Source organism: Molossus molossus, unplaced genomic scaffold (genome assembly GCF_014108415.1).
Source record: "Molossus molossus isolate mMolMol1 unplaced genomic scaffold, mMolMol1.p scaffold_m16_p_17, whole genome shotgun sequence".
Classification (NCBI taxonomy): Eukaryota; Metazoa; Chordata; class Mammalia; order Chiroptera; family Molossidae; genus Molossus; species Molossus molossus.
In genome coordinates this window covers 45,909,258-45,935,270 of record NW_023425352.1, presented here as the reverse complement: position 1 = coordinate 45,935,270, position 26,013 = coordinate 45,909,258, and the positions used below count along the sequence as shown (strand labels likewise).

At 40.3% G+C, this 26,013-nt stretch overlaps 1 non-coding gene across 1 annotated transcript; it reads left to right on the top strand.

Moving 5' to 3' along the window:
• Positions 1-24,696: 24,696 nt before the first annotated feature.
• LOC118632821 lies at positions 24,697-24,828 on the top strand. Its single transcript, XR_004960082.1, has one exon. It is a non-coding gene; the product is annotated as a small nucleolar RNA SNORA33 (small nucleolar RNA).
• The last annotated feature ends 1,185 nt before the right edge of the window (positions 24,829-26,013 follow it).

The window sequence follows — 26,013 nt, the reverse complement described above, 5'->3', positions numbered from 1 at the left end:
TTGTATTAAAATACAAAGCAGAGTAAGGAGATCTGTTGTGAGTGCTGGGTTCATAGAGGGTGTTTCTTTATCCAGGATGGTGAGGAAGGTCCTCTCTGAAGAAACGTCATTGAGCAGAGCCATAAATGAGGTTCAGGCACCAGCCATGAAGCCATATAGAAGAGGAACATTCCAGGCCTAGCACCTGAGGTAGAGGGCTTCTTGGGGTGATCCTGAGGAACAGCAGGAGTAGCAGGCTAAAGGGTATTGATGGAGAAAGTGGTGACCAATGAGGCCAGAGAAGTAAGCAGGGACTAGATCAGGAAAGACCTTGTAGTACATAATTTTTTTTTTAATCCTCACTCAAGGGTATGTGGGGAGAGAGAGAGAGAAACACTGATGTGAGAGAGAAACATCAATCAGTTGCTCAACCAACTGAGCTACTCTGTCCAGGCAACAGCACATGATTTTTATTTTTTTAGTAATTTATTTTTGTTACAGATATTTCTCCTTCTCCCCCCCCCCCATTGACACCCTCCTCCCCATCCCCCCACCCCGTACCCAACTTTGTTGTCCATGTCCATCGGTTATGCGTACATGCATATGTTCTGTGGTTTATCTCTTCCCCCCCCCCCACTTCTGAGGATTCTCAGTCTGTACCCTACTTCCACGTCTCTGAGTCTACTCTATTCCTCAGACTGTTATGTTCATTATATTCCACAAATAAGTGAGATCAAGCATATGATTTTTTAAATGTATTCCAGCTGCTAGAGGAAGCCATGACAGGAGTCTGAACATGGGAGTATCAAGATCAAAGTTCGTGTATTAACAGAATTTTGACTACTATGTGGACAAGTTTTGTGGAGTGGTAAGAAGAAGGAGGTATTGCAGTAGGACAGGTCTGGACAAAGGTGAACAAGGATTAGGGTGGACAAGGGTAGTAGCATTAAAGTAATAAAATGTGGTAAAATCTAAGAATGACTTTGGAAGATATGGCTTGGTAAATGGCCCTACCTTTTAGTATATGAAGACAGTGAAGGGAGCAAGTTTGGAGGGGGTGGAAAAGCCATGAATTTGTTTTGGAACACATTAGGTTTGAAATGCCCATTGGACATCCATGAGCTATAGAGACAACAGCTGGGTATACTAATCTGTAACTGAAGAAAGCCATCAGGCTAGAAGTACAAATTTGAGCCATCTACTCAGAAACAAGACTTAGGAGCATGGGTCTAGGATGTGAGTAAAGAAAGAAGAGCAAAGGTCTAAGAATCTGGCCCCAGATGCTCCACCATTCAGAGCAAGACAAAAAGGAGCTAAGAAAATAGACTAAGAGGCAGCAGTCAGCAAGTGTGGTATTCTGGAAGCCAAATAAAGAAGAGACTTCCTGTCTCTGGCCCCAGTCAATGTGTCCCTCTCATACTGATGTTTCTTTCTCTCTCTTCCTCCCGCTCTATCTGAAGACGAAAGCAAAAAAGTATCCTCGGGTGAGAATTTTAAAAAAAGACACTTTCTCAAGGAGGGTGTGATCAAGTGGGTCAAATGCTGCTTGTAAGCAAAGTGTAGGGCTGGGAATTTTGACCATTGTGTTTAGCTATATGGTAGTCATTGAGTTGAGCCTTGACTTGTGTTTTTCCAGTGGAGTGGGGATGCACAAAAGCCTGGTTTGAGAAAGCGCAAGAGAAAATGAGAGAAGTTTTAGAAATGAAGTCCTTAGTAGGCCAAAGATAGGCTTCTAGTGCTCAGGTAGTGGGGCTGACTCTAGTGAGCAGCCCACTGGGCACCAAGAGATGGAAGGGAGACACGATATCTGGGTGCAAATCCAGCTGGGTTATAAGATTACATATGGAAAAATGTGGGAATTCTCTTCTGATTGCTTTTTTTCCTCAGTGAAAGAAAATTTGCAGGCTGAAGAAGGAGCACTGGTGGTCTGAAGATAGGAGAGGTGTGAAATACAGAGTGAGCTGACCAGGGATTGTTGGGCAGCCCACTGTTTGTGAGCATGAATATACCCAAACAGGGCAGACCCAGATTCCATTATCCCATGACCTTCATGATTCTCTTCATCCGGTTAAATAACAATATTTTCAAATAAATTCTATTTTTTTAAAAGAGTTTCTTATTCTAAAAATTTACAAAGATTTCTGAAGCATGTATTGATAATGATTGAATCCAAACTCCAAAACAAGGACTATATGTACTAAACTATTGGCGGGGGGGGGGGAGGAATAGATGATAGATAGATGATAGATAGATAGATAGATAGATAGATAGATAGATAGATAGATAAAGGCATTTTAATTTTGTTCATTGTTGTATTCCCAGTGCCTAGCATATAGTAAATATTAAATATATATATTGACTGAATTATTATAGTGCATGTACCATATGAATACTATACAGACATCTAAGTCTATAATAACAGGGTATCCCAAAAAGACTTGGTGGAGTTTTAAGCTTTAATAATTTCAAAAGTAAAGATGCTACAAGCCCTCAAAAGACATTTAAAAGTTAAATTATTCACATTTCTTATTTGTTTATTTAGTTATATAAATTTCAAAATATAAATGCTTAATTTTTTAATCTAGTTTTTAAAAAATTTATTATTATTATTTTTTTATCCTCACCCGAGGACATTTTTGCATTTATCTTCAGATAGAGTGAGAGGGAGGAAGAGAGAGAGAGCAACATCAATGTGAGAGAGACACATTGACTGGCTGCCACCCACACGACCCCAACTGGGGCAAACTGCAACCGAGGTACGTGCCCTCAGCGGGAACCGAACCCGGGTCTCTCTGGACCGCAGGCCGACGCTCTAACCGCTGAGCCAAACCGGCCAGGGCTCTTTTGAACATTCTTAAAGCTGAAAACTGCACCAAGATTTTTGGGACATCCTGTATGTAAGAGCATAGAGAGTAATATGACAGAGTATTTGATCCTTGGTGTTCATAGGGAATATGAGAGAGCGGTTTGTCTGGTCCAGCCTGGACCCTCTTCTTCTATGGGTCCTGTGCAGGAGATGTCTCCTTCTCATCTCCCACACTGGTCATTCCAAGCATAATCTTTGAGACTTCACTGAGTGTTGGGCCCCGTTGGAATCTCTACCCCAGCTTGTCTGCAGGATAGACTGCTGCTTGTTGCCACTGCTCTTTTCCCTCTCTGGGCCTCTCTGGAGCCTGCATGCTCCCAGCAGAGTCAGCATTGGCCGTCCAAGGGTTCCACCCTAGTGGGTCTCTCTGGTCCTGGAGCAGGGCTCTAGGGAAGTGACACTTTCTTTGTAACAGCTCCAGGACAACAACAGATTAGGGAAGAACAGCAATCGCAGTACCTTTAGATTCCTGTATAGCTTTTGAGTGGAAGTTCAATTCACTAATTAAGTTATTCTGTTGTAACAGAGAGTTTTGCTCAAGGCTAGTTAGGAACAAAAGCTTGTAATTTCACCTTTTCCCTGGAGAGAGTTTCACTGTCCCTCTTCCACTTCCCACAACTAAGCTCCAGGGAACAGAGAGGAGAAGAGCATAAAGGAAACAGATTAAGAGTGCTGGCAGGAGAAGACCTTCCCTCTGTCAGCAGCACATTGTGTGCAGGTGCTTCTGGGCTGGGTCAGCAAAAGGAAGAACAGCATGTGCTCAGGGCATCTCTCCAACTCCACCATGGGGGTTCCAGCCAACTCGTCTGTGCCATGCCCCCCCCAATCCACTTTTCCTGCATTCTTGGCCCCCTACCCATACAAAGGATTCTCACTTACAGAATTAATTTCATGCAAAGTGCTTAAAACAATGGTCAGCATTTGTTCTGCAAAGAGTTCCATTGATTTATATTATTTGTCCCTTTTAAATTTGAGAATTTCATGTAAAAATCAGGATTCCAGCAACTAAAAGATAATTTCTCACTTTAAAAAATAATTTCTGTATCTTGGCTATCGTGAATAATGCTGAGGTGAATATGGGAGCACAGTTATCTCTTTGAAATCTTGATTTTAATTCCTTTGGATAATATTGCAGGACATATAGTAGTCCCATTTTTAATTTTTTGAGGATTCTCCACACTGTTTTCCATAGTGGCTGCACCATTTTACATTTCTACAAACAGTACACCAAGGGTCTCTTTTCTCTATAGCCTCGCAAACACTTAAAAAAAAAAAATAGCTATCCTAACAGGTGATATCTTATTGTGGTTTTGTTTTGCATTTTTCTGATGATTAGTTGAGCACATTTTCACATACCTGTTGGTCATTTGTATGTGTTCTTTGGAGAAATGTCTATTAAAGTCCTTTGCCCATTTTTAAACTAAGTGTTAAATGATACATAATGAAAATGTGGGCTATACATACAATGGAATATTATTCACCCTTTAAAAAAAAAAGTAAATCTTGCCATTTACAAAAACATGGATAGACTTGGAGGATATTACACTAAATGAAATAAGCCAGACACAGAAAGAAAAAATAGTGTATGATCTTACTTATATGTGAAATATAAAATAGTCAAACTCACAGAAGTGGAGAGTAGAATGATGATTGCCAGAAGCTGGGGAGGAAGAAATGGGAGGTGATGGTCAAAGGGAACAAAGTTCCAATTATGCAAGATAAATAAGCTCTGGAGATCTACTGTATAGCACAGGACCTCTAGCTAACAATACTATATTGTATACTTGAAATTTGCTAGCAGGGTAGATTTTATGTTAAATGTTCTTATAAAAATTAATTGATTGGTTAAATAATTAAAATTTAGGGGGCCAGAGGAAACTGGGAGGTGATGGATATGTCTAACGTTCTTGATGTGGTAATGGTTTCACTAGTATATACTCATCCCCAAACTTATAGAATTATATATCAAATTATTAAATATGTACAGCTTTTCACATTAAAAAATAATAATAATTTGATAATGCATGTCAATAACTGACAGACGCTTAGAAGTAGCAGCCTGTGTGTTCGGGCCAGGACAGACTTCACACAGAACAGCTTTGCTTACGTAATTTCCTCTCCCGACAGAAAAGTCACTTCTAATTATATCCTTGGCCTTTGGTATAAACAGTGAGAATCACAACATAAAGAAAAATTTTAAACAGAAAATGAAAGGTTACCAAAATAATTACAAAGTGTGTTGTTCTGAAAAACACATAAAATTGTGGTAAAGAGAAAAAATTCTTAACACAAATAATCGGTATGAAAGTGGGTTTTTTTTCACACTTTATAATTAAAATTTTAAAGCATACAAAAACAAAAGAGAAAATATAATGAAGAAACAAGAATCCATCACTTATTTTCAACATGTTATTATCAAAAGATGGACATCCTGATTTTCTGTTTCTCCAATCTTTATACTTACTACAATTTTCTACTTTTTACATTTTTTATAATTTCCAGAAATATATTAATTCATTCACAAATATTTTAGTGTGTATCATTAAAGACTACAAACTCCTTTACTACAATAACCAAAATATCTTTATCCTTGCCACACACAAAAATAACAATTATTTAATGTCAGATATAGAGTTGGTAATTAAAAGTTTCCAATTGTCTCATATAGGCTTTTTACAGTTGGTGTGTTTGAATCCAGACCTAAACAATTGATCTTCATTTAGTCTGAATATGTCATATATTTCTTAATGTCTTTTAATCTATAAGTTTCTCTTCCCTCTTTTATTTATTTATTTATTTATTTATTTATTTTTAGGAGAGAGAGGGAGACAGAGAAAGAAAGAATCATCAGTGTGAGAAAAACACTGATTGGCTGCCTCCACAAGTACCCAGATCTGGGATCAAACCTGCAACCTGGGCATGTGCCCTGACCGGGAATCGAACTGGTGACCTCTTGGTGCATGGGTTGACGCTCAACCAGTGAGCCACACCGGCCAGGCCTTTGTCATTAAGTTTTGACAGTTTTAATACAATGTGCCTAGAGAAGACCTTTCTGAATTGATAATTAGGTATTCTGTTTGCTTCTTGGATTTGAGGATCTAGCCCCTTCTATCAACTATTTGAATAGGCTCTGTTTCCTTCTTTCTCTCTTCTCCTTCTGGTTTACCCATTAATTTTATATTGTTCTTTCTGATGGAGTTAGATAGTTATCATATAGTTCTTCAATTTTTTTTTTTTTGTACTCTCAAGTCTCTCTCGTCTTCCATGTGTGTCATTTCTAGATTTCTATCTTTGATATCACCAATTCTTTCCTCCATCTGGTCAGCTGTATTTCCTAAGCTTGCTAGTTCACTCTTCATCTCTTTAATTGAGTTCTTCATCTCCAGAATTTCTCTTTGGTTCTTTTCCAAAGTTTTAACGTCTTTAGTAAAGTACTCATTTTGTTTGATTTTTTTCTGAGTTCCTTACAACTGCTTGTGTTTTTTTCTATCTAATTTTTTTCAGAACTGCAATCTTGAATTCTGTCATTTAAGTCACATATTTCCATGTCTTTACATTTATTTTCTGCAGTTTTTTCATTTTCTTTCTGAGTTACCTCATTACCTGGGTTATTCATGGTATTTGATGGATTCCTTCTCTGTCTAGGCATCTATGAAAATGAAATCTGCTTTTTTTTTAAGAGTGGCATTTTTCTATTTGGTAGGTTGCTAAGAAGTTTTTTGTTTTCCAATAGGTGGCACTGAAACACACATTTTTTAGTTTCACTTGCACTGCTCTGGCTTCTCAGATCTCTGCTAAAATAAAATAAATAAATAAATACCCTGGAATGTAGGTGCCTCCTCTGTGATCCAGGTTGCCTTGGTCTCAGGGCAACACCCCTGTGGGGGAATGTGGTGGGCAATGGGGTTCTGAGTCTGAAATCCCAGCACTGTCCCCTGCAATCAGATGCTACCAGCAGTGCAGCCAGGATGGGTGGGGCCAGGGTGAGCCAGGAAAGGCTGGCTGGTGCATTTGTCACTTTGTTCTCCCTGTAATGGTAACTGCCAGACCTCAGCTGCCTCACCTATGTATCACCATTCCTGTCACTGGGATAAGCCACAGCATGCACTTGTCACTCACAGAAAAATGCTTCTGTTGCTCCAGTTCTCAGGATTGCAGATAATTGCACTGTAGCCCAGCGTTCACTGCTACAGCTTCCTCTGGGCCAGCTGCTAGCCCTGGGGGAGGGTAGGGGAGCTCTGGGTAGGTGAGGGAAAGTAATGGTGGCCACCAGGCCACGAAGGCTGTACCTCTGCATTCCAGTTCACTGGGTTCAGCCACAGCACTACTGACCACTCCAGCAGCAGCAATCACCTTACTGTATCTCTCTGCTTTCTTATAACTGCAGGAATAGAGGCAGCAATCTGACCCCTTCCCTCTCCCAACCCACAGCAAGCTCCCAGCTGTGTCCATGGCACCCTCTCCACTCTTCTCCCTTCCCTCCTCCAACTCTCTTCACCTCATCCCTTGCTCCAACTTGCCCACTTTCAGATGCTTAAATGCGAAGATTTCTTGGATATGTTTGTTTGTTGACCATGGAATCCTTTGCTGAATTATAGCTGTTCAAGGGGAGACACCAGGGGAACCTCTCACACCACCATTCCTCTGTCATCATTATACTTTTTTCTAAATCATAATTTTGCTTTTAATATCTGGTGCCTTAAATCCATCTGAAATTTGTTATTAAGAAGTCTGAAGTGAGCATCGCAGCATTTATACCGACATACAGCCAAGATCTCAACTACATGTGTTGAGAGTCTCTTATCCCTACCCACCAGCACTGCTTGCCCCTTATTTTCCCCTTCTATGAATTATTCCTCCACCATATGTTTCCATGGTTCCAACAACCAAGTATACATTCATGAGGCCAAGTCTTGCTCTAACCTAAGGGGTGTGTGTGTGTGTGTGTGTGTGTGTGTGTGAAGAAAATTTTGCCATCTGGAATAAGAATGGATTTTGAGGGCATTATGCTAAGCGAAATGAATAAGAGAAAGACAAAATACTGTATCATCTCATATATCAGAAATCTTTTTCTTGTGAGCTCATAGACACAGAAAACAGATTGGTGGTTTCCAGGGGTGGGCAGTGAGGGGAGTGGGCAAAATGCATGAAGGAGGTCAAAAGGTACAAACATTCAGTAATAAAATAAGTAGGTCCTGGGGAGCTGCTAAGAGAGTAGATCTTAAAAGTTCTCATCATACACACACACAGACACACACGTTGTAACTATGCACAGTAACTAATTATAACTAATTAACATTTCTCAATACATACAAATTTCTCAATACTTACAAATACCAAATCATTATATTGTACACCTGAAACTAATATAATGTTATATGTCAATTACACCTCAATTAAAAATAAACTTGTCAGATCATGCCATCTTTTTCTTTAAAGCCTCCAAACATTCCCATCTCCAAATAAAAGACAACTTTCTCACAACAGCCTACAAGGCCTACACTGAAGGACGTTAAGGTCTGGTAGCTCTGGATGAAAAAAATGTAATACTTTCAATTTGATATTTTAGTGGTGCAGACAAGAGCCAAATTGGTTATTTTCCAAATCGGCCCTATCTAGTTATTTCCCTAAAAAGAGGATATGTTCTGATATTTTTTAACAGCATGATAACAACTATAATGTGGAATATGTTAACATTTTCAATCATTGCAAAGCAGGGAAGAGCTCTTTCTGCTTCCTACAGGCCCACAAGCTTTGATGCCAAGCCCATCCTCCCTGAGTGAGGTGTGAATGTGTGGGAATAACTGGCCTAAGTCTAAAATAAAAGAGAACACATTGAAACATTATTTTAAATGGCTAAAATTGTAAAGTGTGGTTTCTGAACACACGTCAGGAGTAGTATCACCTACAGTGAGGTCAGATGGTAGGAGAAGGCCAGAGGGAAGAGACAAGATTAAGTCGCCCTATCTCTCTTCTGTTGGGTTGACATCACTCATACAAAACACAGAGAGACATTAGAATTCAGCATGGAAAGTCATAAAGTGCCTATTCACTAGGCCACAGAAAACTGCACACTTAAGTATGGCCAAACATGTCACTGTCAATACACATCAGTTATCCCTCCAAAGCTGAATCGAAGAGCAAAAACACATAAGCAGAGGATAAATTAGCAAGAAGAAAGCTTTATATAATCTTGGACAGAAAGATAAGGGCCTACTGAAGAAAATGAGTAAGGAGAAAGGGCAGCTATAGACTCAGGGGGCATCCTACCAAGTTACAAGACTACAGGAAAATAGATTCACAGCTTAGAGCAGCCAGGCTAACAGTCAAAGCCAGGGAAAGCTCTGTTGATGAGAGGGTACAGAGCTATCTTCTCTCTACAGTGGAACTTCTCAGGTCCTGAATGTTGAGGACTAACCAAAATCATCTGCCCCATACACTCTGACACACGCACATACTCTGAGATGTGGGACCTCCAGTTTGCAGCAGAAAGGGTTTGCTTGACATAAATACATGGGACTGAGCCTCTTCCCAGTAGAGCAAGTTCTATTCATGAACGTTTTGCTTTTTTTTTTTTTTTTTTTATCCTCACCAGAGGATATTTTTCCATTTTTTGTACAGATAGAGTGGGAGGGAGAAAGAGGAAGGGAGAGAGAGTGAGAAACATCGACGTGAAGGGACACATCGAGTGGCTGCCACCCGCACGACCAACCAGGGCCAGGGACAAACTGCAACCGAAGTACGTGCCCTTAGCGGGAACCGAACCCAGATCTCTCCGGACCGCAGGTCGACACTCTAACCGCTGAGCCAAACTGGCCAGGGCTAAATATATATATTTTTTTTCTTTTTCTTTTTTATTCTCACCTGAGGACATTTTTCCATTTTTAGTTCAGGTAGAGTGGGTGGGGAGAGAGAGGAACAGAGAGAGAGAAACATCGATGTGAAAGGAACACATCGAGTGGCTGCCACCCGCACAACCCCAACCAGGGCCGGGGACAAACTGCAACCGAGGTACGTGCCCTTAGTGGGACTTAATTGCTGAAAACTGCAACTTGCAGTAGGAGAAAATGATGAGTGGGTGGTCCTATGCTTCTGTCTCCCACAAGTCCTGAGTACCAACAAAGATGCCCCAAAGGCAAAGGTGATACTTGACCATGACACCAGAATTGGAATTACTCTGATCAAAGTGCCTCCAAGCACAGGTATTTTTTCAGTAGTGCTGCCCCCCAAAATTCAAAAGGGTAACCATGGCCGGATGACCAGGTATCTGACTACAGACAAAAGTAGAAATATCTCCCTAAAAATGTATGGTGGTGTCCCTCTGACTGTAACAAATGCTTCTTTGACCATGAGCAACCCAGAAGCTCAAAATGATAGTGAAAAGGTCTCGAAGAACAACTTTTGTGATGTTCCCTTCTAGGTACTCATGGGCCCCAGGTGCTCTGACTATAGGCAGGAACATAAGGATCTGCAAGCATAGGGGTGGAGCTGGCTAAGACTTCTAAAGATTAACTCTGGCCAGGTGTGTCCCAGGTGCTCTGACTGTATGCATGAAGAGAAGTATCTCCAGGTATAAGACTGGTTCTGATTCCTCCCACTGCAACACGTGCTGTGGCCAGGGGGACCCGAGGAGCTCTGACAGAAGGCAGTTAGAGAAGTATTGCCCATCAACAGTATGGTGCTGCTCTCTCTAACTGCTACAGATGTGCTCTGGCATGAAGGATCCAAGCTAACCTGCCCACTTGGAGGAACAAAAGTGAGACCTGGCACTTATTTTTTCTCAATGGTGCTGTGCTGACTCCTCCAATGGTCACAGATGTACCTTCACAGAGCTGGCTCCAAGTGCTTTAAATATGTGCAGGAAAGAAAGCATCTCCCAGGACAGAATTGCTCTCCAAAGATATGGATTGTCCGGTTGCAACTGGAGGGCTATAGGCCAGCAGGACTCGTGCTCAGGTCTAAATGTCCCTGACTTAGGGAACTAGTGCTGCTTGAACCAGAGTGCTCCAAAATGAAGGCGGGGCCTGGACAGCTGCACTCACCCCAAAGCTACTGATATCCATAAGCATATATGAGTCTGTAATGGTGTAAGCAAACAGTGAGCTCCTGTCCTCAGTGCTGGGCGTCCTGGTGGCAGCCCTAAAGACAGGAGTAGTGGTTGTGTCAATGGGGAAAATGTCTGGGTGTCTCTGAAGGCTTGGCCAGGTGCTGACAGAGATGCCAACGGTGGGAAATGTCATACCCACAAACCTTACTGAGTTGTGCTGCCACTGGGTAGCTGGGCTGCAGCACAAGTTAAATTAAGAGTTTGTACTGGGGGTACCTAGTTTCTAAAAGAGAAAAAGCTGCCATTGGGTGGCTCCAGGCTACAGCCCATCAGAGGCCCCAAATGTGGGCTGAGGGGTGGCTCCTGGGTCAAAGGGATTTTGCAGGTTGAGTTTGGGTGACTGACAGACTCTGCAGGCAAGTTGGCACAAACTGGGCCTGACGCAACACTGCTCCAAGGAAACAAATTCTCAGAACCAGGAAGTGCCATGGAAAATGGAATGAAGTTCTTCCTGTAGGCTGGGGGGACCTTGAGATGAAAGCCTGGAAAGTGGAAGTGGTTTCCATGTCAGTGATACCAAAGCCCAAAGCAGGCTGGGAGAGCGACTCTGCAAATAAGCTGGTTGGAATGGTAGATGTGACTTCAGGAACAATGACGGGCTGGTGGAGGTGACGGGAGGGGGCAGGGGTTGTGTGTAAAGGGGAGGAGAATCCACACTCATAGGTGTAGGTGACTTCATTCTGCAGGAGGTAAGCCTGAAGCAGAGGACTGAGGTGATAGGAGGTATGGGGAAGTCAAATAGAAGATGTTGCCACTGTGACTGAGGGATGTGAATGCAACAGAGCTTCCATTCTCATTACTAAGTGGAGCCCCAAAAATGAGCTTGACCCTAAAAGGATAAAGTTAGCACAAAGAGCAAACAAAGAATTCAGAGGGGGGAAAAGGAGAAACCTCTGTAACAAAAATAAATTAATAAAAATTGGAAAAAGAATTCAGAATTGTGCATCTGATTTCACAATCAATCTCTGGTGTGGGAGAAGGTAGAGGGGCAGACAGGATTGGGAGCCTGGCAGACAGGTCAGCCAAGTGACTAGCAATATTTTAGTAACCGGATTGGCCAGGAGAGAGTGACTGAGGCATGGCCTCTGTTTTATCCTCCAAGACCTTATTAAGCCATTGGCACTCAGCTGTCTTCTCCAAGCCTAGGTCTTCGGCCATGACTGCACAAGGAAGCTGAGGAGGAGAGGGCAGCTCACCCCCCACCCCCAACAGTGGTAATGGCAGCAGCAGTGGCATCAAAATTTTCCAGTTTCAGGGCTGACAACTGGCAGATGTGGTGGAGAAGGCCTCCTTGCAGATCTGAAAGCTTTTCTCCCTGTGTGGTCTGTTTGGACATCAGTGATGTGGAGAACTGAGCCCTTGACCTTCCTCTAGTGCTGCCTTTTGTCAGCCTCTTGAGAAGTGGGAGCAAAGTGAAGCTGACCCACAGATCCCTGCTGCACCTAGATCACCCCTCCAAAGAGGGTGGACACCTCCAGCAGGGCCACAGCTGGTCATGACATGGCCCTTGACGAAAGAGCTCATAGAGAACACACGGTCTTTTGTACTCAAGCTGTTTTCCAGGGCTTGGATTGGAGGTTTACCTTCAGAAACCCAGGACTGCCCCCAAAGTAAGTGACACTCAGTGGCCTCCAGACCTAGATGGTAATGGTACCCATAGCTACTGTATTACCATACAGTAGGGGCTTCTTCTCTGAATATCCTCCTTCTCCGTGCCTTGCCTGTGCTCTCCTAGGGCCTAGTCTCCTTCAGGCAAGAATGGGGGAGGGGGGCTGAATGGCTCAGGCATCCTGAAGATGACTGATTGCAGAGGGGGGTCCATTTACTCCCTGGAGGAGAGGTATTTACCATTCCTAGGTGGCCCCTTGGAGTTTTGAGCAGACAGCACTTGCTTCTTCAGAGCACCGGTGAGGACACAGAAGAGCCTGTAGGATTGGGATACCTGCTTCGCAGATGCTGTATAACCACGTCGGTAAAAGCAGATCAGGGAACCGCCTGCCAACAGGGCGGCGGAAGAGAGGCTCTGGGGAGAGTGATCTGGGCCAGACCCTGCGCACAGCGGCTGTGCACCGCTGGGCGACGCTGGCTGGGCCATAGCTGGCTGAAGTTGCCAACGAAGAGCAGTTCAACTGCTGTTGCCCCTGGGACTGGAGTTGAAGCTCTCCCAGAGGTCGCCTGCTTTCCATCCCCCCGGGAAAGGCAGGCAGCCCCCGGGAAAGGCAGGCAGCCCAGCACGAGAGCCAGAGAAAGCGCGCTCCGGGTCCAGAACTGCGGAGACCCAGGGCCCACCTGGCCGCCTGCAGGTCCCTGGGCGCCTGGCCCCGGTGGCTGCTTCGGAAATCAGTTTCTGTGCTGCTTTCCCCCGGGTCACCGGGAGCCACAGGCGTGCGAGAGCGGGCCAGCTGCCCAGGCGCTGCGGACTGGACCCCAGCAGCACAGGGATGAGTTCCCCCAGGGTCGTCCGTCCAGCCCCCACCGCAGGCGACAACCCCGCACCCCACCCCGTGCTGTAAGCCAGGGCTGCCGACACCGCCTTTTCCAGAGACCTCTCCTGCGCCTCTCGGTGGCCGGTTCCTGCGTGCTCCTGCCTGGAACCCGGCCTGGAGCTTCACCAGCAGGGCTGCGAAGGTCCCAGGTAGAAAATACTACGGCTTTTTGTCTATTGACCTTGTGTATTGGGGCCTTTCTAAATTCATTCCTTACTTCTGGTAGTTTCTTTGTAAATTTCTTAGGCTTTTCTACAAACACAATTATGTTTTCTATAAATAATGAGAGTTTTACTTACTCCTTTTTAATCTGCATACCATTTATTTCTTTTTCTTACCTTCTATATTTGCTGAGGCCTTCAGTAAAATATTGAGAATAAGTGAAGACAATAGATACCCTTTTCTTACTCTCTATGTTGCCGGAAAAGCATTCAACAATTCTGTTAGCTGAAGGGTTTTTGTAGAAGTCCTTCATCACGTTAAGGACATTCCCACTAATTCCTCCTTTGCTGAGAGATTTTTTTTAAAGGTTGTCATGACAGTGGGCTAGGTGGGAATGTTAACAGGGTGGTGGATTCAAAGGTGTTCGTTTTTTCTATTATCCTTTAAACTGTACATATATGTGACACAGTCCCTCTTTTGTATGTACATTTTGCAATAAAAGCATTTTTTTTTTTTTTTTTTTTGCATTTATCTTCAGATAGAACTGGAGGGAGAGAGGGAGGAAGAGAGAGGAGAAACATCAATGTGAGAGACACATCAAGTGGTTGCCACCCACACGACACCAACCAGGCCAGGGACAAACTGCAACCGTGGTACATGTCCTTCGGGGGAACTGAACCCAGGCCTCTCTGGACAGTGGGGCCGATGGTCTAACCGCTGAGCCAAACCGGCCAGGGCATTAAAGCACTTTTTAAATAGTAATATGTAGTAGAAATGTGAGAATATTTAAATCGTATTTTGAAATAAAAATATACAATATTTCACTTAGACCATAAGAGCTAACTATTAGACTTTTATGGAAACACAAATCTTAACATACAGTTTTCATGGAAAAAGGAGATTTTGAATTTTTTAAAAAACTACAGGAAAAAGCTACACATGTGTATACACACAAACACTCAACTACATATGTATTTGTGTGTGTATGTATTCAGATTAATACCAAAAAACATTTATTTTTAAGTCTCTAAAACTCGAGGCCCTTTTCTTGGTACTAAGAGGGAAAAATAATCACTAAGTTTTCCTTATTTTTGTTTTGGTATATATGTTCTTTAATTCCCGAGAACTCAGAAGATCAAATTGTTACTTAGCAAACAGAAAAACCTTGCTGATCAGTTAAAGTCTCCAGACACTTAAATGAAATCTGTCCTTGGAAGGAAAAATAACCAGAAAATGCAGAAAAGAAAGCGTGAAAACTCTGGCAAGTCTGTATATACCCTAGAGGAAAAAAAGACATGCTCCCTCCAGAATACAAACCAGGTTTTTTATCTTTTCAAAGGTCTTGATTGTTCAGGGCCTATGAGGTTTAGCACAAGGCCAGAAGGAAGCTTTCTACAGAGCCCTGTATCACAGTTCCATGGAAACTAGAGGAAGTTCAAACATGAATTAAAGTGACTTGATTTTAAATAACTTAGTTATTAAAGGCCCCTTGCATTTGTGCCCCAAACCAGAGGAATGACTTTTTCCTCTCTCCCTGTTCAATATCTGATATTTATTTGTTAAATTATGATATGGCACCAGAAGAAAATTTAGACCTAGAGAAAAATATTACCAGCATATTTGCTAACAGATTAACATTTGATCCAAATGAGATTCTCCTAATTAAACTGGTTATTAATCTCAAACAGAAAATAACCCTTGCCTACTAAAAACTTTTTTCTCCCACTCTCATGCTTACTGGATTTTTTCCGAACAAAAAGTAACACAAGCTCATTAAGAAAACTAAGGAAATAAAGAAAAGTAAAAAGAAGAAAACATGCCCTGGCCTGGTAGCTCAGCTATTTAGTGCATCATCCCAGTACTCCTAGGTTGCGAGTTCAAGCCAAGGACAGAGCACATAAAAGAAGCAATCAATGAATACATAAATAAGTGGAACAACAAGTCGATGTTTCGCTCTCTCTCTCTCTCTCCCCTCCCCTCTTCCTCTCTCTAAAATCAAGCAATTCATTAAAAAGTTTTTAAAAAGAAAAAATGTTACCCATAATTCTACCACAAGGTTTTCTTACAGTTTTTTTTTAATTTCTTTTTCTTTCACTATGCATATGAATTTCTATTTTTACAAAATCTGGTAAAATGTGAACAATGTCATATCCAGATTTTTAAATTTTATATCACCATGTTTAATATCTTTAAGAGCTCTTGAAAAATATTATTTTCATTTACTACAAATGTATTCCACCATTTCATTTTTAAGTGGATTCCCCCTTTTTCCCCCCTTGCTTTCTTAGAGTTTATTTATGAAAGTAAAATTACATGGTCATAGGGTAAAACCTATTCTTAAACCTTTGGATACATATTTCTTTCCAGAATGATTATAGTAATTTTCTTCCCCACAACAGCATATGAGAGTTTGGGGCTATGTATAGTCTTATTTGTGAAATTCTGTGCTCAGAATACATTTTTCAATCTTTTTTACAAATTCACAGGTGAAAATTATGTAATTTAGTCTTTTGATGTGTATTATAATTATTATTAAGTTTTCTGAATGTTTTCACATCCACTGCAGATTGCCTCATGTTTCTGACTACCTCCCCTTCTGAATCCACACCTCCTCCCATGCTTTGCCAGTGTAAGGCACGAAACTTTACCTTTCAACAATCCCCATCTACTCATAAACTGCCCCTAAACACAAATACCCCGGGAGAGGGTAGGGCCCTCATCATCTAGATTTGAGAGTGTTGACAGTATAGAATAAACAGCTCCCTTCTCCTGTACTGGGGAGTATAGCCAATTGGAAGGAGATTTCAACTCAGCGGCGTGCTGGCTCCGTCTGTAACAGCACTGGAGAGCCAACTGTGTACTTCTTTCCTCAACTGTGTTTGCTGATGTCACGTTGGTTGCTCGAAATTGGCCATGGTGAGAGGATCTGCCCAAGGAAGTCCACCAGTACTACAAATAAAAGCTTGCCTACCTTCCTCCAGCCCCAAGCGCAGCTGTTACCCATCTCACAGCATTGCGCTGCTTCCGTTTCTCTCTGTGGCAGATAAGCTAGTGTCAGACTAATCTGCCTGCTGATCACAGCTAGAAAAGCTGTGTACAGTATTGTTTAAAACAAAACATTTGTTTGAAGAAGTCAAGCGCTACCAAAGCAGCCAAGACCTGAAGGTCTAAGACCCTAGAGAGAAAGAAGAGCACGTGCTGAGGGATGAGTCCCACGTTAGGCCCCGCATTTCCTCTGGATTTTTCCTGTGTGGCTTGGGAGAAGTCAAGCAGAAAGCCATGGCTAACAGGAGCAGGAGCTGAGCAGGGCTATCAACAGCCTCAGGAGCTGGGGAGAGAAAAATCTGAAATATCTCTGAAGGGGAGAATCCCTGGTAAACATTTCGGCTTTAATTTGAGACTTCTGAAGGGTAATATCCCAGGAGTAAGATGCCTTAGTTCAGGCTGCTATAACAAAATACTGGGTGGTTTAAACAATAAACATTCCTCTTAGTTCTAGAAGCTGCAAATCCGAGATCAGGGTGCACGGTCAGGTTCTTGGTGATTGCCCTCTTCCTGGTGCACAGATGGCTGTCTTCTTGCTGTGTCCTCATGTGGCCGAAGGAGAACTAGCCAGCTCTCTTGACTTTTCTTATTAGGGCACTAGTCTCATTTGTGAGGGTTCTATCCTCATAAGCTAATTGCCTCCCAAACACCCCATCTCCAAATACCATCACATTGAGATTAGGGTTTCAACATATGAATTTTGAAGGGGCAGAACATTCATTCTGCTGTATAAGGATAATAGGAAACACCTAGCTCTCACACACAGACACAAGAAAAGCATGGCTCTAATTTAGAGCGATCCCGGTCCAGAGTAATGTGAACTTCCCCATCCTGACTGCCTGCTAGTAGCAAAAGCAAATCCTCTCTGGAGGACTTCTCAGAGCACCAATAAATATCAAATACCTAGGATGAACCAACTAAAGGCACACAAAACTGCAGGGGAATTATAGACCTAAATGTAAATGGTTAAACAATAATGTTGTTAGTAGATATCACCGAAAAGCTTCATGATATTGGAAGTACTCCAAAAGACAAAAGACATGTACACAAATATTCATAGCAGTATTGCTTCTGCAATCCAAAAACTGGGAACAACTCAAATGTCCATAAACAATAGAATGGATAAATAAAGTATGGCATATTCATTCAATGGAACGCTACATGACAATACAAATGCATATACTACTAATACACACAACAGCCTGGATGGATTTCACAATCACAGTGTTAAATGAAAGAACCTAGACATAAAAGAGTATACACTGTATGATTTCATTTATATAAAGTTTAAAAACAGGCAAAACTTATCTAAGATTTTAAATGTTTAGAGGAATAGTGACTAGGATTGTGAGATGACTTTCCAGGATGCTAGCAATGTTTTGTTTCTTGATCTGCACAATGATTCCATAGATTTGTTCCTATGAAATGTATTAAAAATTATACTTATTGCTTTTACACATCTCTGTGTAAATGTTACAGTGCATTAAAGTATAACTTAGAGAAATGGAGAGCACAGCAACCCTTCCCCAGAGGTAAAACATAGCCTTCTTGAATCTAATAGGACTGTATGCTTCAAGTGGCAGAAAAATCTAACTCACACTGTCTTAAAAACTAAATTAAATTCAAAGAAGATATATAAGTGGCCAACAAGCACGTAAAAAATGCTCAACAACATTAGTCACTAGAGAGCTGCAATTCAAAACCACACTGAGAGACCACTTCACACCTACTTAGGATGACTCTACTCAAAAAGTCAGACAATAATAAGGATTGACAAGGAGGTGGAAAAACTGGAACACTCTCTTATACTAATAGTGAGAACATGAAATGATGCAGCAACTTTGGAAAAGAGCTTGGCAGTTCCTCAAAATGTTAAACTTAGAGTTATCACATGACCTAGCAATTCCACTCCTCGTATTACACCCAAGAGAAATGAAAGCATATATCTATAGAAAACATTTACACCAATGTTCAAGCATCACTATTCATTAATAGCCAAAAGCAGAAACAAGCCAAATGTCCATCAACTACTGATGGATAAGTAAAGTAAAATGTGGCATACTGATACAATGAATATTATTTGACAATAAAAAAGAACAAAGTCATGATACATGCCACAATATAGATGAACCTTGAAAAGTATTATGCTGCAGAAAAGAAGCCCGTCACAAAAGTCACAACATGAAGCCACATATTCATATTTATATGCAATGTTTAGAACAGGTAAATCTATTGAGACAGTAGATTAGTGATTGTGGTGGCCTAGGGGCTCAGAAGGGAAAGCTGAGGGAGAATGGGATATAATTGTTAATCAGAATAGGGTTTCTTTTTTGGAGTGATGAAAATCTCCTAAAATTAACTGTAGTCAATGAAAGTTGCATAACTCTGTGAACATACTAAAAACCATTGAATTGTAAACCATTTAAAAACTATTCAAACCATTTTTAAAGCATGTAATAACAAGTCTTACGATATGTAAATTATAAATCAATAAAGTTGCTCAAGAATTTAATGGTCAATGTACTGAAATATCTATAGATAGATTGCTTCGGTGAGGATTGATTCAGCACCCAAAACATTATGATAAGTACCTGATTCTGAGGTGTTGGTTTTATCCTCAGACTCCACAGTGTCAGAGCCCTAGCACCTCCAGGCATGCTCGTCTTGTTAGCAAAAAGGCAAGAACATTCAAGACCTCATGTCTTCTTCTCAAACCATCCAGAGGAAGACAAAGAAAGTTCTCTTTCACAGAAGCTCCAGAAAAAGTCTGCTTATGTTTTATCAATGTCTCATAGATTCTACTTGAATTACATTCCGACTCCATGGTAAAAAATTGGGCAAATGGTAGCCATAGGTCACTCTGATGCCAGAGCTCCAGAGGTCAAGCCTCCCCAAACTACATGGCTAATGGTTATATAAGGACAGGTTCCTAAAGGAAATATGGGACTTTGTTACCAAAAATTATGGGAACTAAAGTTGAGAAATTAACAACATAACACCAAGAACACGGACCAAAAAAAAGGAGTTGGTGTTATTGTGAACTGAAGAATACAGGGAACATTTATTTACAAATTAATTTCTTTCATTTGATTCAAGACTGAGATACTCATATTTGTAAATGTAGCAGCTAACACATGACTGGGTCCATAATAGGTTCTCAATCAATTTTGAATGAATGAATAAACAAATCGGCCAACAACAACAAATTAATAAACAAATGAATGAATAATTGGCTATCTTGTTGGTGGGAACCCCAGACTCTTTTGGTTCTTTTTTTCTGTGTCCTGCTGCCTTCTCCTTGGTCAATCACCATTAGTCAGGTAAAGCTTCAACAGGTAGAAAGAACTGGGAGAGAGTTTCAAAACTCTGCATGTTGGTTCTTTGATGTCACCAGAAAAGAGCTCTGATAATGAAAAGCACAGTTAAGAAAGTTTATATTATTAGATACAAAAAGGTTTGGAGATTCTTAGTTGGCTTCAATCTCCAGGTTAACATAAGGGAGGTGTTGGTTCTATGTCAAGGCAAATATTGACTCCCTTCATAATGCCACTTCTAAAACCAGTGTAGGCATCAGTTCTAGAGGTTTCTGATTTGCCTATTATCTCACTCTTCTTCCTAAATCAGTCCTAGTCTCTGGCCATTCACTAGTTTACAAGAATAACAAAATACCACCTAAAGCCTAAGAATAGTCACCAAATGTATATTAAACAACATGAAGGACAGAAGATCAAAACCAGGTCTAATATTAGAATTCTGATCACGAGTATGTACACTTATATTTTTCATTTTGACCTCCACCTCAAATCTAAAAGATAAAGTGGATGGGTATTATTAACCCCATTTTACAGATTGGGAAATCTAGGCTCAGAAAGTTTTTGCCCTGTTTTTTAATTGGTGACAAAGCAGGATTCAAACAACTGCCTCATGATCTTTTAAATATGAGGTGTTATCACTAACCACCATCTAGTGTGGTAGTAAGCATGGAAATGTGTTCCCTAAATTTACAGATACATTTGTAATGGCTCATGCACACTTTTTGTTGAATAATAACTAAAAAGCATAAAACTAAATTGTAAAATCACATCAAACATTTCTGTGTCACTATGCTAGGCATTTAGTAACTAATGACAGATTTATTCATGTCAGGGTGATTGTAAAGTCATGAAATAAAGCTAATTAGTTATCTACCCATCATTAAAAACTATACCCTTGGATCCTTTAACACCTTACTCTAGCCATCTGAGCTAATCCATGGTCTTTGCAATAAAAAGATACTGAAACCTTTATAAATCTACAGATATACTTTGAGTGAATGTCAAACACTGCATATGATAGGTTGGGTTTTTTCCTCAAGTACTGAGCAAATTTTGTGCTTAAAAAAAATTGCACTGTGTTACTGATAATCGAAAATGTATTTACTTAGCTGGGCAATTTTAATTAGTTTGCTGGTGCTCCAGACTTTTGGGCGAATGGGATTGTTTTCTAATACCTGTAATACATACAAGCGTTAAATCAAAGCTGACTCCAGCAAAATCAAATTCTAAAAGCCCTGGAGTAAAATCAAGATAAAACAATTTACACCACAACCACTGCATCAAATAGAAAGAAGTCTATGAATAGTCTAATGGCTATCACCACTATAATTTTCCAAAGAAAGAAAATCAAAGTTTAAGATTTTCTAGCAAATCCTACATTCATTACATTTCTATTGCTTTTAGCTTGTCCAAAATGGTTATCACTTCTAAAGCATATCAACTTAACAACTGTATAATGAAGACTGGAGAGAAACACAAAATTCAAAGAAAAGTAACTCCTGCATAGAATAATTATAGGTTTTTTCTCTTTAAATATGCATTTAATGCTTCTATTTGATTCTTATTTAACAAATAAAAAGCAAGCAAAAATATGTGGCTTATGAGGGAAGTATCTCAACGTTGGAGCTGTAATGGATAGAGTTAGGACCATAGACTTGCAGCATCAGCTCTGCCTCCCCTGTTCTTTGACCCAGGTGGATGGTCTCCATTTCACTGGGCCTGAATATCTCTAGCAATAAAGTGATGATAAGAAATATGACCTATTCTACATCATATATTAAAGAATATAAAAAGGATTAAAACAAATATGCAGTTATCAAATTCAGAAAAAGATGGTTTAGCAAATTGAAACTTGCTTTTGAAAACATTAATAGGTAAAAGTGAGAGAGAAACAGGTATTGGACACATTCCAGCAGGCAGGATGGATATGCTCCCATAATAACAACTGAAGCAACATCTAAGAGCACTATTGTTGATATTCTCTTATCTTCTAAAAATAAAAAAGCAAATACTGAAGCCTGTAAAATGCCAAATAATGTTAGAATAGATAAATAAAAATTAGATAGAAGTCAAAATTAAGGTTTTAGAGACTGAAATCAGAAGACTTTGATTCCAGCCCCATTGCCAATCCCAGATCTTAACTGTGCAGAACTGTCAAGTCTCTCTTCTAGTTTACTGATCCACAAATTAAGGACAATTTTTACTGTTACTAGAGTCCCCTTGTCACCAAACAGGAACAGGGCCAGGCCGAGAGTGGGCCAGGCTCGGGCCAGCCTGTAGTGTGTGGGTTTTCCTTTGTGCAGGAAAGATTTCACAATACAAGTCCAGGTGATTTTGAGGACATGTTTAATTCAAGCTGGGACAGTGAAATATGGAAGGGTTTAGGGTAGAAGGTGCAATAGGAGACAGCCTAGGCTGGGCTGCTATCAGCTCACTGCAAAGTCAGAGAAAAGGTGCCTTGGAGACAAGTTCATGGAGTTAGCCTGGGATGAGCTGCTGCTGCTCATTGCTCCCCTGGTTGCAAGTCTCATGGGGACCTTTGGAGTTTAGGAGGTTCCTGAAAGAGAAAGCGTGCCCTGGATCCTTCATCTTGAGGGTTTTAAAGGCTGAGAGTTTAGAGGAGGATCTCAATAGAATATTCATCAGCATTATGCTGATATACCAAACTGAGATATATTCCCTTAACTTCACCTGTCCTTGGGTATGGTTGACACAAATGGCACTAGTTGGATTCCTGCTATCTGTCTCCCTGAGTAGGAAGATTTAAGCTATTTGGGAAAGAGAAGTGTAAACTATTTACTCCTAAGTGTCTTTGGTTAGGGAAGATAGGACTTTGCGATTTACTAGATGGCTGTAAACTGCTTGGCTATTTAACTATCCGTCTCAGTTTCCCTATTCCACTTGTCTGGCTTACTGGCCTGTCTCCCCCCCCCTCAATAGTCTGCATGCCCCTTAGGGTTCAGGGTGGCTGGAGAAGGCTGAGATTGTTCTGGTTCACGGGACATTAAGAGACTTCATTGACATCAAGATTTCTGGAAGTGTGCTAAATTCCATTGCAAGCATCAGAAAGAGAAACTGTCACAAATGCTTCCTATGTCCTAATTTTATATTCTCTTCTCAAGTCTTCACCCTAATCCCCTTTCCTATATCATAACCAAGACACATGCACTGTGAAGAGAACAAAGGGGCAGGTTGTGTTGATCTTTGCAGACCTTACTTCCTTGACAACCCATAGTCCCAAACAACAGTTAGAAAGGCATTGCATCTAACCTCCCCATGTCTCACAGTCTCAAAATATTTTAAATTGTTGTGTATTCTCCCAGGGTCTGGCATCAAACATTCTAAATTTTGGACCTAGGAATTCTGGATTCCTCTCAAAAGAGCCATCATAATGCAGAATGTAGGAGAAAATAACCCAAAATACTTAAAGGCCTCAGTCAAAAACCTTTAAAGGCTGACATTCATACTGAGCCTCGGTTAGGGGGGGAAAGTGTGTGTGGGTGGGGAAGTGGATTTAAAAACCATCTACCCTTCAGTTTGAATATAAAACCCCCTTATGAAGCTTTATTATTAATAACAACATTAGGCCTGCATATCTCATAAGGTTGTAAAAATCAAATTAGATAACGGAGGTAAAAAGCCCCCTGAAAACTGTTCAAATTTTTAAATTACTAACTTATATTAGTTAGGAAATAAAACAAAATATGGTCAATAAACAACCTTCCCAGAGTATAAGGGATAAAGTAATATTTCTGTAATTTCTAGCCAGGTACAATATACACAAACCCTACTTTCTGGCTCTAATAGAAAATAAAGTTCTTCAAAGAAGATAAATTGAAAATATACTGAATGCTCCATCCACAAAAAAGAATATATTACTTATATTCAAACAGAATGATGTCTAATCAAGTTGTCGTTGTAAATATAACTGCAGAGAAAATATTTAATCCATCTAAGGGGTGGAGGGTGGTCTTCAAGCACATTCAGAAGCTCATATTTTTACATAAAGGTTTTAACAATTTTTTAGTGTAGATCATTCATGAATCCAAACCAAATCCACTAACATAAAAAGAATACCTTTGACCAAGCTGTATTTATTCCAGAAATGCACTATAACTCACCATATTAACAGAATAAAGGAGACAAAAACCAATAATCATCTCAATAGAACTGTAGAAAACATCATTTGACAAAATTCAACATTATTTAAGGTAAAAAGGAAAAAAACAACACTTCAGCCAACTACAATAGAATTTCCTTGATCTGATGAAAGTAGCTACAAAACAAAGAAAGAAAACTCCTGCTGCAAACATTCACACTTAACAGTGAAAGTTGAAGCCTTTCCCTCTAAGATTGGGACTGTGAACAGAAAGGCCTCCATCACTACTTAAATTAAACACTGTAGTAAAGATTCTAGCAGTGAAATAGAGCACAAAAGGAAGTAGAGAAGAAAGAGAAAAGGAAGGGAGAGAAGGGGGAGGGAGGGAGGGAAAAGGAGGAAAATGGTACAAGAAATGAAAAAGAAAACTGCTGTCACTATTTGCAGATGTTACTATGTGCAGGTAAAAAACCAAAAAGAATCTACATATAATTTATTGTAATTCATAAGTGAATTTAGCTTGTTTCCTAGATAAAAGGGAAATGTAAAAATAATTGTGATAATCCTATGTACCAGCAAATAAATAGAAAATAATATGTTATATGATGCTTAAATTAAAAAAAACAAAAACAAACCTTAAGCCAGCCAATGAGTCTGCTTACCTGAATGTGTTTCTGCAAAAACTCATACAAAGCTGGCAATTTAGAGTAGTCATGTTACAAGCCTTAAAGACACAGAAGTCATTAAGGTCCCTGAAAATGGCTATAAGAAAAAATAAAACGTGAACACCCAGAAATAAATCTAATAAAAATATACAAGACCACTACATTGAAACCTATAAAACTTAAATTGGATGAGTTAATGATTTAACCATTTGTCTCCAAATCCCAGCAGTTTTTATTTCTAAATTATAGAAATTGACCACTGATTCAAAATTTTATGTGGAAATACAAAAGGCCAAGAATAGTCAAGACTGTCTCAAAGATCAAAATTAGAGGAATTATACTACTGGATATCAAGATTTATAAAACTACAGTAATTAAGACAGACTAGACAAACAGACCACTAGAACAGAAGAGGAAGTCCAGAAACAGTCCCACCGTTTCATGGACAATTATTAAAGTATATCCAGGCTGGCACTGCACAGCTGTGGGGGACATTGCTTATTTTCAATAATGGTGATGGTCAGATTGGATATCCTTTTAAAAATTTATTTATTTTTATTGCTAACACTATTATAGATGTCCCCATTCCCCCGCCCTTTACCCCACACCCTCTTCTGTCCCCTCTGGCCATCACCACACTCGTGTCTGTGTCTATGGGTTATGCATATATATTCTTTTTTTTTTTTTTTAGAGAAAGAGAAAGGAAGGGAGAGAAACATTTATTTGTTGTTCCACTTATTTATAGATTCATTGGTTGATTCTTGTATGTGCCCTGACTGGGGATCAAACTCACAACTTTGGTTTATCATTCTAAGCAACTGGGTTTTTTTATTTTTCTTTTTTTATAATTTTTTGAGAGTCTATTTTAGCCAAGGAGCAAGATCTCAAATGCTTTGCAGAATAATAGTTTTGTAGCTTCTTTTATGCATTTGAAATTAAAGAGGAGACATAAGAAAGATTGGAGGAAGCAAGGTAGAGATTATATTATTGGACAGTTAACAAGACTATGTGCTCTCTTGAGAGTTAATACCCTCTTTGAGGGGAATTACTTCTCATATTTCAAAGGATGTTAACCTAGATGCACAAGAACAATGAACATGGCTAGTTTAAAACCTTTCACTAATTAAGTTATAGGCCTAGGACGACTACCCACCATGACATGCCCAGCTAGGAATATGCGATGAGATCACCCTGTCAGGTTACTTTCCATAGACCTCCCTCCCCTCAATTTTTTTATCCATACTTTCCCCTTTTGGTTATTAACCAATCTGAAGGATGCATCGATGATCA